The following is a 13,434-nucleotide window of genomic DNA, read 5'->3' as shown; positions in this document are numbered from 1 at the left end:
AAAGGCCAACGAAGCGTCATATGTGAGCCTTGTTAAGAGCCTCATTTGAACAAACCAATTGTAAAAAGTCATTTTTAAGGTAACTGGGAAAATTAAGTGTAAACTGGAATCAGATAATACCAGGGACATTGTGTTAGTTTTATTAGAAGGGCAAACGGTCTGGTAGATATGCAAGAAAATGTTTGTATTTTTGGAGTTGCCTTGAAAGTAAGCAAAAGTAAAATGACTTGAGGTGTGGGATTTGTTATAAAATACTTTAGAAAAAGAGAAAAAGGAATAGATGAAGCAAGTGTGGCAAATCTTGCTAATTAACAATTGAATTTGGGTCATGGACATAATAGATTTAGTTATCTCAGGCTCTATACTTTGGTGTATGTGTGACCAGCTTTAATCATCAATATTTAAAATAATATTTTAATTTATAAAGTATGAAAATAAAGGGATGGAAAATCACATAGTAGGCAAATACTAGTAAAAAATAGTTTAAAATGTTTATATTATCTAAATTAGAATTTAACAGAAAAATGCTAGTAATGAGGGTTATATAACTGAAAAATAACAACAGGCTGAAAAATTGTATGGATTTGTATTCATTAAACAACACAAACTCCAAATGTATAAAGCCAACAACTGACAAAATTACAAGGAGAAATTTTAATCTATTACCTGGAGGAAGTTTGTAACACATCCATTTCTAAAACTTAACAAGTCATGGCTGTGAAAAATTGTGATGGATGTTTAAGATTCTAGTAACAGATTTAACAAACTGCTAATAACAATATATGGTTTCTATCCCCAATATAATAGGCTTTTTAAACACACAGGTACATTCATAAAAATTGGCTACAATGGAAGTTTCAATGACACTCAAAGAATCTATATCATGTACATCATGCTCCCTGAGTACAAAGGAATAAGACTAGAAATGAGTAATAGAAAGACCATAGAAATCCACGTTTTTGAGCACGAGACTGCACTTGTAAATAATCGTGTGCTTAGAAAATTCAAACGGAAAATTTGAAATGTTTACAATGAAATGCAAATAAAGTATTTCATATCAAAACTTGTGGGAAATAGCTAACCAGATGATTGAGATGACCCACAAAAACTCAAAAGAGAATGTTTGAAATACTCATGCAATTGGCAGAAAGATAGAAAGTGTGAAGAAACAACTTCAGAAGTCAAAAGGGAGCAGAGCTACAGAGAAGGTCTTTATATTAAAAAACCATGTGATATTGAATCATTTTGTGCCAACATTTTTAATAACTCTGAGGCAATAGACATATTTTTAGAAAAACAGGTTGCCAAGGTTGACTCAAAGGGAAGTGAAGATTAATCAAATAACCATTAAAGGGACTGAACTGGACTCTAAATCCCCTCCTCCTTCCGCCTTTGTCTAACGGTACCAACCACAGAAGGTTTTGTTTCCCTGAACTTTCAAGAATAATTCCCTCTTAATATAAAACTAATTTTAAGCTCATATAAACATTACCAAAATTGGACAGACTGTGCACAAAAAAGATAACCTAGTTTATTCAGAGATGAAAAAATTCTAAATAAGATAAGAAAAATCAAACCTAGCAGTATATGACATTCTGACCAAACACAGTTTATCCCAAGAATGCAAGGTAGCTTAACTGTAAAAATTCCATTAATGTTGCACATCTACAGAGCACCCTGAAGGGGGGAAAAAGTGATCATCTTCAAAAATGCTGCTAAAATGTACAAATATCCATGATTAAAAATTCTTAGCAGCTAAAAAGTACTTCCTTTACTTGAAAAAAGATTATCAAAAATTCAAACATATGAGAAGATAATAATTAAGGCAGATAATGTAGACAATTTTCCATTAAAATTAGGAATAAAATAAAGATGCCTCTATCATTGTTATTATTTATGGGTCCTGGTGGTCCTACTCAATGCAATAGGGTAAGAAAAAGAAATTGGAAGTGTAAGGAGGAGAGAAAACTACCAGATGTGTGGCTAGCAAGATTGTTCAGTGAGAAAATCTAGCAGATGTACTGACAATGTACTGAAACTATTAAGAACGTTCAGGAAGTTTTCTGGATTCCAACCAATATTTTAAAATCAGCAGTTTTACAATATTCTAGGAAAAACCAATAAGAAATAGAGTGAAATGACCCTAATCATAATAGCAAGAATACTGGGAGTATTTTAGGAACATGGGGCAAGCTCTCTATGCAGAAAATTATAAAATTTATTCAAGGGCATAAACAAGTTCTGAGTATATAGGAAAATATATTCATAGAGGGGAAGAGTCAATGTATATGTGAAAGTTCAAAGCAATTCCCCTAAAAATTACAATAGATTGTGTGTGTGTGTGTGTTTGTATGGAACTTGACAAGTGGTTCTTGTTATTCATATGGACGGGTAAAGGGCCAGGAATAACCTGTATAGTTTTAAAGAAAAAGTGAGAGGCATCTTGATGTACCAAATATCAAGGTTTTTTAAAGAGATTTTGAAATTAAGACAATGTGATATTTGTGAAGTATCTCTGAAATAGATCAAAGGAGCAAAGTAGAGAAGCCAGAAACACATCCATGCATGAGTGGGAACTTGGTAGTAGGAGAGAAGCCATTGTCCACCACTGGCAAAAAAAAGGAAATGTGCTATAAACTGTATGAAGACAAAAGTTCCTAAAAACAAAAAGTACGCCTTGTGGGATAAAAAGGAGAATATTATTGTGAGCGTAGCGTTGCGACTGATATTTTCACTGGATCTAAAATGCAAACAAAAATCAGAAGGAAATTATTGATACGTTTGACCAGATTGAAACTTGAAAAATGTGTGACAAAAGATATTATACGCAATTTAAAAAAGTAATACGAGACCAAGAGGATATATATCTGAAAAAGGAAACATTTTCAGAACGTATAAAGAATTAAGGAGAAAAGAAAAAGTTGGTAAAGGATATGAATCTTACAGGTAAATTTCAAACCCTTGGTTAGCGTTTTACCATTAACATTATAAGGTATCATTCCGTACCTTACTGTTTCCATTTATTCCTAATGTCAGTTACAGGTCTCCCCCACTATTCGAAAGTAGAGCGTTCCTGTGAACCCGTTTGTGAGCCGTAAGCTGAAATGGGGTAGAGTGCTTGCATTCACTCAGTGAAATAAATCTGAAGAGGATTTTTGCTTCATGAAAAGGAGCCATTACCATCCTAATTAATACAGTTCTTCCGTGAAAGTGAAATAGCCTAATTCGAACTTTCAGAAAGTGGGGGATACCTGTATATGAAATTAAAATCACCCCCCCCAAATCTATATATTGTTCGTATGATTCACATATGAATCGAAATCATAAACACGTGGACTTAAAGGCGCCTCGCCTCCTTGAAAAGAGCAGTGTTCTGGAGGAAAGGAGAGAGAAATAAATCTAGGTAGAGCCACAGGGCATAATTGAACAGAATCCGTAAGTTTTAATCCTGAAAGGATAAAAGATCTGAAGCAGAAAAAAATCAAAATTAAAAACTGACACTGCCTCTGAGTTAATAAAATGTTACTATAAGGCCATATTTGAGGAGTAGCAATCTAAAGCCAGGTTTGAAGTCTTTGATTCTGAAGTTAGATCTCAAGCCACATCTCAAAACTCGCCAGGCTGCCTGTAACCTGCGGGCCATAGGTTGCATTTTTCTCTCATTGGCTCAGGTCTCTACCTACATGAACTAGGTCTGTGAACTAGGTCCCCTTCTTCTTGTTGGGGCTGGTCTGGTCTGTACAGTTCTCATGGGGCCAAGGCAAAATGCAGGAGTGCCTCTTATCGGTAGTCATGAGTGTATGAAGGCAGAGAATCCATGTCAATGCTATTAAAAGACCACCACGTGAATGTGAATGGCATTACGTCATTGGGAGTGGCGTAGGGTCAGAGTTGGAAGAGAATGTCCAAACTTATTACACACCAACAAGGAAAGACTGGGATGGGTTTAGAGAGCCATAGAAGTTCTCCAGGATCAAGAAGCAGCAGGTAGAGGTGAGAGTGTGGATGGAGACCTCAAATAATACTGGGTTTCAGCCCTGTCTGTACCTGGTGGCATGGTGCAAGGGCCCGCATCCATTCACGAGGTCTGGAGTAGAATGAATACCTCTTCTCCTAGCCTGGCCTTCTATTCTGCGAGGTGGGAGCAGGGCTAAAATTTTCTCAAGTTTTCTTTGTTCCAGGACTTGAACGGTTTAAGCCATTTTAGCATATTCAGGAAGCAGAAGGCAGGTTTCCTCTCTAGACCTCTCAGCTGCCATCCTTTCTGGAACTAGTCACGGTGTTTACAAGACTCTGGAACTTCTTTCACAACTTTCTCCGAGGCATCACCGAACATGGATGGGGTCCGATGCTGGTGCGAGGGGGAGAGCTTTGTTGAGCAGGCAAGGTGCAGCAGGGAATGGCTGCAGAGATAAAAGAGGAGACAATGGAGTGATGGTTTGAGTTGGAAGGCTATGGATTTGCCCACTTAAGCTACTTAAAACAGCTGCAGCCCAGGCGGTGGCATGAACGCCCCTCTTGGATATGATCCTGTACCCTTGGTTGTTAGACCCCTCATACTGTCCCGTGGAGTATCTGCAGATCAGTATTCTAGCCACAGCCGGCAGTTGGGCATGGTCTTCTTTGGGAACGTACAACCAGATGTACTTCCCAGGCAAAGACTTACTTTCCTTGGTTAAGATGGAAGAGACTTGAACAGGATATTTGTTGAGCTGTGTTGGAGAAAGTTTGCCTCAAAGACACTCTTGATCTCTCATTCCCAGGAGCAGTCTTGGGTGGAGCTGGTCTCTGGAGAAGTTTGGGCAGGTTTCTTGACTTCCCCATCTCCTCCCCGACTCTGGACACCCTAGATTTTTAGGGTGATGGAAATGAGTGATCCCAGCCAGACTACAGGCACCAACTGAAGGGCACCTGACTTTCCAGACCTTGCTCTTGAGTCTGAGAATTTCCTTCTAAGCACTGAGCCTGGAGCAGAACTCAGATACAATGTGAGCATATCACTATATGACACATGGCTTGACTCTGACGCCAACCAGAGTCAGCAGCAGCAAGACGTATGCAGAACCTGGGGTGTGTTCTCAGCCCCGTTGCAAGGAGCCATTTTTGTACTCAGTTTAGCTCTCTCCCCATTTTGACATGACTCTTTTCCTTGTAGCATGAACCCCTCCTAGACCTTCCTCCTAAGAGAAGCTGTGTGGCTCTGTGTCTAAAAATTCTTTTTATATGTTTTTTTCATTATAACCGCATTTCCGTAAGCTGAGGATCCTACCGTAATGACAGCTAGAAATGGAATATACCTGGAGCCCTTTAACTGTATGGGGTGATCTTCTTGCGGTTAAAGTGATGTCCCTTTTCTTCCCCTGTTTTGTCTATTTCCTACCAGCAGGTCAGGCTCACTTTAATAACAACTTCTTTTAAATTCAGTAATTTAACTCATTTCTTTTGGCTAGACTTACGCCCTTTTCCCAGATTCTCTTTCTGATTGACATTTCACCCTTACAACATCTTCCCATTTTTACAAGTGCTCTCAAATTTTTATCTTATGAAAAGGATCCCATTTGTGATTTTTTCCCCCATCTGTTTTTTCTGTTTGGCTTTTCCTTTGTATGACTTAGCTGCTTTAATACACAACTATCACAGGAACAGCGAGATCCTCTATTATTAAAACTCCCCACATTGAACCATAGCAACTTGCAACCTCTAATCCTTTCTTTCCAGGGTAATCTCTTCACCAGGCCCAGGTGCTAAATTCAGAAATAACATTGTCCCACTGCCAGACAGAGCCGTGACCTATTTTCTCATCCCATTGTTCTAAGGGTTGCCATGTTACCACGTCCTTTGTGATTCACTGGCTGCTCTAATTATAAATCTGTGCTATTCCTGTAACAGGCACCAAGTCTCAGGGCAGTTCTCCGTGTGCTCCATCCTGGGCAGCCCTTCCTCTAGGGGCCACTTCTCTTCTCTTCTGTGGGAATGGGGATGTGGGAAGCACCCACTTCAAGGAGGCTTGCTCTATAAATCCATGTCTAGACTGAAAGAATTCATGTGCAGTTTTTAAATATGTCCCTCCTGGGGGTAATCCATGACCTAGAATTCCAAATCATTACTCTAACTTCCAGTTGAAGGACTTACTTTCCCTCTCTAATGTAAGCCACGTTACAACCCATTCCGGATCACTGAGCCCTTTGCTACTTCATCATATTTCCTGGTTTGATCCCAGGACACTCAATGTGGAATCTCTATGAACAGGACCCCACGGCCCTGTAGACCTCAGTCCATCATGCTCTCCCACAACATCACAGATCATGTAGCCAATTACAAATTACCCCAACAATCAGGGGCACCCTGGGCTACCATGGTTCACTTACAGAAAACACGACAAGAACCAAACACATTCCCCAGCTCCAGGATTCTCTTTATACTGTGTGTCACCACCATGGGCATTGGACTTCAAATTTAAGAGCTCAGCAGAATCAAATTCTTGCCAAAACCAGAGAAGAAGTGGATAAATTTTTTTAAAGTATGAATTTGACACCTAATCTTAAATACATTTTTCCTATATATAAGGTGAAATTTCCCTTTAACCTCCATCCCCAGTTCCAGTACCCAGTTGCCTCCCCAGTTTTAACTACACTCATCTTTTCCTGGTGTATATTTCTAGACCTTTGTCTATATATCTTCATACTTCAGCATATGACCCATAAATAATAAATAACATCATTCTGTATTTTGCTGTTTTTTTTTTCCCCCTTAGCTTGCTAGGGCTGCAATGGCAAAATACTGCAGACTGGGTAGCTTAAACGACAGAAATTTATTTTCTCAAACTTCTGAGGACTGAAGTCCAAGATCATAGTTTATTGTCTGCTGAGGCCTCTCTCCCTGACTTGCAGATGGCCGCCTTCCTCCTGTGTCCTCACATGGTCCCCTCTCTGTGTGCGCACAACCTTGGTGTCTGTGTGTCCTAATCCCCTGTTCTTAAAAGGACACCAGTCAGTGTGGGTTAGAGCTCATTTGAACTTAATCACATCTTTAAAAGCTCTACTCTGAATAGTTACATTATGAGGTACTAGGGGCTAGGGTTTCTTTATATGAATTTGGGTGGGTGGTGGCACAATTTAACCCTTATTGCACACCTCTGCTGATCTTTTCATGTTGGAACATAAAGATTATGTTAGTGATACTTAGGTTCAAGTTATAGGAACCACCAAATGACTGGCTTAAGAACAGAAGAGTTTATTTCTCCCACCCATTTACAAAAGGCACAGAGAGTCCACCCCAGGGCTGCTCTAGTGTTCCCTGGTGTCAGTCAGGCGTGCAGCCTCCTTCCAGCTTGTTGCCCCACGGTGCGTCACAGTCCTTCTCAAAATCGACCATGACCCAAGATGGCTCAGATGCCAGCCATTCTGCCTGAATTCACAGTGGGCTGGAAGGAAGGGCCTTAAGAACAATTCTCACTTGGGTACCATTGGCTAGAACGTAGTCCCACTGTATACCTTACTGCATGTGAGACTGGGAACATATCTTTCAGGTGTGAGGACCACATTCTCAGCTAAAGTCTAGGAGTTCTATTACTGGTAAAGAAGGTAAGAACAGTCATTAGGGAAAAGTAGCAATGAAATATACCTGCTGAATGGTTTGGATATTTTTATACTTTCTTAAGAAGAAAGTAGTTGGAGTACGGAAAGGGGGGAGTACGAAAGGGGAGCACAACAAAGTGCTTGTTGTGAATTTCAGAAATCTCCGGCCATCCTTGACTGCCTATTGTGTTAAATATTTCTACGTGTCCTTTCAAATTCACTCTCCCTCCTTTTCCTCACTGCCCACTCTCTTGTATGGATTGTACCCATGAGCTCCTTTGCTTCTGGCTTCTAATTGGGTTAACCCAGAAGGAAGCCCTGACAGAATCAGAGGGAGGGTAGAGAGTGAGGTCAGAGACTTTTGACCCTTGGATTCCTCCCTGTGAGGTGGCCTCAGGCTGGCTGTGTTCCGTGAATAAAAATCACTGCACTTCCCAGGGCTCCCTTTTCTACAGGCTTCTTGCCTTTGCCCCTTTGCCCCTCTAGGTCTCTGAGTGGTATCTGCTCTTTTGATGTTACCAGCTCTAAGTTATTACACTACCTCTTGAGGTTTCCTTATACTTCAACCCATACCTGTATAAATAGGTTAAAAAAATCATCCGATTTGAGTGGGCCAAGAAGTTCCTAAGAGCCTGGCTAATAAAAATACTGAGGTTTGAGGTAGCAACCTTACTTTGTGCTGTGTGATATCTCCACCTGCTTCTTGTCATTTGTTTGGCCAACTTGTTTTACCTCTATGGGGTTCAGTTTGTTCATCTCCAAAATAAGAATCTGTCTAGACCAGTGGTTCTCAAACTTGAGTGTGTGCTCAAATCACCTGGAGGGCTTGGTAAAACACAGATTGATGGACCCCCACCCTAATGTTCCTAATTCAGTAGGTCTGAGATAGGGCTAAGAAAGTATATTTCTAACAAGTTCCCAGGTGATGTTGCTGCTGGCGGTGCAGGGACCCCATTCTGCTGAACCCTGGTCTAGAAGATGATCTCTGGGACCCGATACACTTCAGTATTAAGTGACTGAACAGCAACCAGTGTGGCGCAGTCGCTGTATTTTTCTCATGGATGAAATGATTCCACTGGTTGTCTTTCGGAAGACTCCTTCCAGTAACAGTTTCCACAGACACTGTGTCACGGCCATCTGAATAAGATGGCCATCGTGTTGAAGTGTTTGGCAAGTAATAGAAACTGGGTCAAAGGATACGCACTTGAAGAAGTAAAGCCATCAGTGCCAGTTCTGGTTTTAGAACACATGCTCTAGGATTTCCCATGGGTGTAGTTCCTTAACAGATTTCAATATTCAAATGTTTTCATTTGTCTCTCATTTTCACATTTGGCTTACCTCTGACTTTTCCATTTGGTCAAAAGCACATGACAGTTGGTGACCCTGTCTAAGCCATCTTAGCTGGAGTCTCAGTTTGCAGACTGAGCTCCGCACCTGATTTTTTTTTCTGCTCTGCCCAACAACTCCTATTACAGTTTCCATTCTATGTTAGGTAGTCAATAAATGTTAAAGAATAAAACATACATAATACCATTCATGGAACCATCTTAGGCCAATTGGATAGACTGTCACAGTTCTAACAGCCAGAGAGGCAATCTTTTATGTTGTTTTAATTTACCGATGTCACAACCTGTCATGCACATTGAGTTATACTGTGCAATTTTTCAATAATGATGTGATTCTCAGTAAGCTGTGTGTTTCAGATCTGCTGGGATGTTTGCAAGCTGTTCCATCCCCGGACGTTACATCAAACCACTGCCAATCTGAGTTCATTAATGTGAACTTGTTATTGACAATGAGCTCAATGCCAGCTTCTTAGATGTCTGCTGGTCTTTAACTGCCTGGCCACTTATTTATATGCAAGGAAATTTCCATATCCCATGATCAGCGAACAAAAACAATATTTAGAAAGTATGTATCATATGATTCCACTTATGAAACACAAACTCCATAATATATATGTGTCTAATGTGTATGTTCTGGAGACAAGGGATCGGAGGACACAGGCAAATGAACAGGAGGTGGGAGGAGCCAGGTTTGGGTCAAAGGTCAAAGGGAACTTCAGGCATTTACATAATAATCAAATTTTCCAGCAAAGAGAGTTTGTTCAAATGTTATTGTTATTTATTTAAAATAGTCTAGGAGAACTCACAAGCTTTGTTAAAGTTTTGTTAATGGGCATATTTACCAGGGAGACATTAGGGTCTATATTAGCAAGAATTATTTAAGACAGACATTGGTTGCGTCAAAGTTCCCCTTCTGAATCAGGCTGACACGTGGAAAACTAAACCAATCTTACATTCTTAGGTTGAAATAGCCAATCAAAGGAAATGAAAGAAAAGGCCGTTTTCCTCTGCTGAACAATAGAGATTTGTCATTCATAAGCATAGGCCCCTCTCCTTGGGATCTTTGTAAGTCAGTAGAACAGATGTGTGTCTTTAGGAAATTTGGAATGTTCATTTATGACATTTTCTCCAGTCAGTGTCAAGATTTAAGCCGTTTGGACAGACTCATGCTAAAGAGGGTTTTTTTTTTAATAATAAAAAATGAAATGTTATTTTAAGAGTATTTTCCTGTAATTATTAATTTAGTTTATTGGTTGTCTGCTGGCTTCTCTCTTTGGCTTGGATCTGCAGTGTTTTCTCGTACTTCTGGGAATTTTTATCAATTTTTTTTCATCTGCTCTAATTTATATTTCCCAAAGCTTATTTCTCTAATTGATTTTTGGTGTGATTTTTTTTTGCAATCGGTTCTCCTAATGTGCCTGTTAGGAATATTGGCAAAGATGCTTCACAAAGAACTGAATAAACAACAAACACATTTATTGACTTTGTGTGCCTTCTTTCACTTCATTCCAATTGCCCAGTAGTCCTACTTGCCATTTTAAAACCACCTGGTGATTCAAAGCCCCTCTGAAGTAAGCTGGAACCCTTAAAATGAATATAAAAATCTCTTGGCATTTCCACAGTAGTTTCTTAACTGTTTTGTGCAGTTCCAATCCACCATTAAGATCTCAACTTTAGATACAACTTGCCAGGCAAGACCAACCCTGAAATTACCTTTGTTGGAGAAGGAGGAGGATGCTGAGGTTGGAAGGCGCTTCCTGGAAACCTGGCGATGCTGTCTCCAGCTGTGAATTCTTGCAGGGGTCTCACATTTCCCGTTCTCACCTCTATCCTTCCTCTGTTCACGGCTCCACCGGGTGAAAATCGAAGCAGGCAAACACCGCAGGATCCTAATAAGCTTCTCAGTTTTGCAAGCAGTGTGACTTTTCTTACTGTGGAACAAGATAGCAAAGTGAAACTAAACAACAAACACATTTCCATCAACAAAATCTGTGAAACTGCAATGTAAGCTTCAGCTCTAGAAGCCTTAATTTAGCCCACTTGAGAAACTCACCCTCTGCTTCTTTGCTTTGGAGAGGACAAATTTATTTCTCTTTGTTTAATTTTTCTTACTTGCTGAGAGAGCTACTGGGTTTCTGGTAGAGAAAACATTTAAATAGCAAATGACGCAAGGCTGACTTTATCTGCGTGCATGTTGTGGAAAGGTAGGGTTCCTGCCACGGAGACTGTGTTCTGAGGACCTGAACATAAACGTTCTTCACAGAAGGACTTTGACCCCTTATGGGCATTAGGCAGAAGAATGAACAAAATGAACACAGAACAAAATATATTTCATAAGAATGTCTGTTCTTGGAAAGTTTTCCTCCAGAACAGACCCATCACTTTTATTTTATAAAAGAGATAGATTTAATGATCACTGAGTTAACTGAAGTTCAAAGAAATGCTATTACATTTCTTGAATAAAAAGAGGTGCAAAACTATCTTAATGGAGCCAGCTGTGGTGTGGATTCTGGGCATTTATGCAGAGTATATAAAATAAAAATATGTAGATAAGAATATCACCATTTTGAAGAACCATGAATGGGCACTGAGCAATTTCAGCCAGTGCTTAACAGCAAAAGGTAGACATTTATTTAAGAGAGAGAAGTGACTAAGAATGTTTGCTAAAGGTCATCTTCTTTGGGAGGTTTTTCTTCACTTCTCTATAGTCACACCAGCTTTCAGGTACCTTTGGTATTTTGCACTTATTCCTTAATACCTGTATTATGTGGCTATAAAAAAAATACCATAGACTGCATGGCTTAAACAACAGACATTCACTTCTCACAGTTCTGGCAGCCCTGATTTAGTTCCTGGTGAAGGGTCTACCCTTCTTTTTGCTCCTTCTGCTCTAGATTCATGGTTCTCCTGATTATTCCTTAACTACACCAAATGAGATGTGCCCCAGGGCCTTTGCACTTGCTGTTCCTGCTGTCTGGGTGCTCTTTACCTGAGCATTATTTGCTCCCTCACTTTTTGCAAGTTTCCATTCAAATGTCACCTTTTCAGACCTCCTGGGTCACTCTGTCTGTCCATTCTCCCATTATACTCTAGCTTCTTCCCCGAGTCAGTTTTTCTCCATAGCACAGAGCACAGCTTGGTAATCACTACTTATTCATGCAGGTACTGTCTATTTCTCCCATTAGAATGTCAGCTCCATGAGGGCAGGGCTTTTGTCCTATTCACCACAGTATTCTCAGAGTCTAGGACAGCATCTGTGCTATTGTAAAGAGGAAAGAAAGAGAGAAAGAGAGAAAAAGAGAAAGGAAGGAAGGAAGAAAGCAAGAAAGAAAAGAAGGAAGGAAGAGAGAAAAAATAAAGAAAGAAAGAAAAGAAAGAGGAGAGAAAGAAAGAAAAGGAAGAAAGAAAAGGAAGGAAGGAAGGAAGAAAGAAAGAAAGAAAAGAAAGAGAGAAAAGAAAGAGAGAAAGAAAGAAAGAGAAAAGACGGAAGGAGGAAGGGAGGAAGGAAGGAAGAAAAGAAAGTTAGTAGGGAAATTTCCCGCCTCCTTAGATTAACAGGTAATCTGATCTGATAAAAAGTATCTGGTGGAAATTACAATAATTTTGAGGATGAAGGAAAAAGGAAGTGGTTCTCTGCGAAGAGACTTTTCTTGGATTTTGTGAAAGACTCAGGAAATATCTTTTCCTCAAATTAATGTTTTGTTTTTTTGGATATATACCCAGGAGTGGAATTGCTGGATCGTACAGTAGTTCTGTTTTTAGTTTTCTGAGGACCCTCCATACCGTTTTCCACAGCGGCTGCACAATTTACATTCTCACCCACAGTGTACAGGGGTTCCTTTTTCTCCACATTCTCGCCGACACTTGCTACGTGGATTCTTTCTGATGATGGCCATTCAGACAGGTGTGAGTTGATATCTCATTGTGCTTAAATTAACCATGCCTTTTCGTTTCTGTCAACCAGTTTCAAAACTTGTGATGGGCTTCTGACTGATTCTGTTACACTGATATGTGTTGTTTGATGGACACACTGCTTTTTGATTTTATAAAATGATGTTGAACTTTCTGCCTCTGTACTTTTGCTCTGATCTCCTCTCTCCAGCTCTGTGTGTTGACATCCTACCTGTCCTTTAAGGCAGACTCAGATGCATATAGGAGCAGGGAGACAAAAGAAAGGAAGCAAGAGGCCAGGTGTTGGCTGCAATGGGGAGTGGTGGGGACTGCAGCAAAATGGAGAGCCTGTGTCTGGTTTAAGGGGCACACTATTCTGCTTTCAGTGATTATTGCCAGGCTGGAATGAGGACTCAGAGTTTGCAGGAGAAGCCAGAATTCCAGATAAGCAATATTCCAAAGTTTCGATGTTGGCAACACATTAACAGAAAATATTTTAAGAATATCACTTGAGCTGAACAAACCCCATGGGCCCCACTTAGCCACCAGGTTCCCATCGACGGCTCAGGGTCCAGCCACATCCACAGCTGTCCCTGCCCTCCCTCACCACGCCTCCTCCC

At 40.1% G+C, this 13,434-nt stretch overlaps 1 long non-coding RNA gene across 1 annotated transcript; it reads right to left on the bottom strand.

Moving 5' to 3' along the window:
- Window positions 1-447: 447 nt before the first annotated feature.
- LOC141578308 (uncharacterized) lies at window positions 448-11,117 on the bottom strand. Its single transcript, XR_012508483.1, has 3 exons — window positions 10,977-11,117; window positions 10,637-10,854; window positions 448-4,403 (listed from the first exon to the last, which is right to left on the bottom strand). It is a non-coding gene; the product is annotated as an uncharacterized LOC141578308 (long non-coding RNA).
- Between the last annotated feature and the right edge of the window lie 2,317 nt (window positions 11,118-13,434).

Source organism: Camelus bactrianus, chromosome 1 (genome assembly GCF_048773025.1).
Source record: "Camelus bactrianus isolate YW-2024 breed Bactrian camel chromosome 1, ASM4877302v1, whole genome shotgun sequence".
Classification (NCBI taxonomy): domain Eukaryota; kingdom Metazoa; phylum Chordata; class Mammalia; order Artiodactyla; family Camelidae; genus Camelus; species Camelus bactrianus.
Note: the sequence above shows the minus strand (reverse complement) of the source record. Positions and strands in the feature narration are given on the sequence as shown.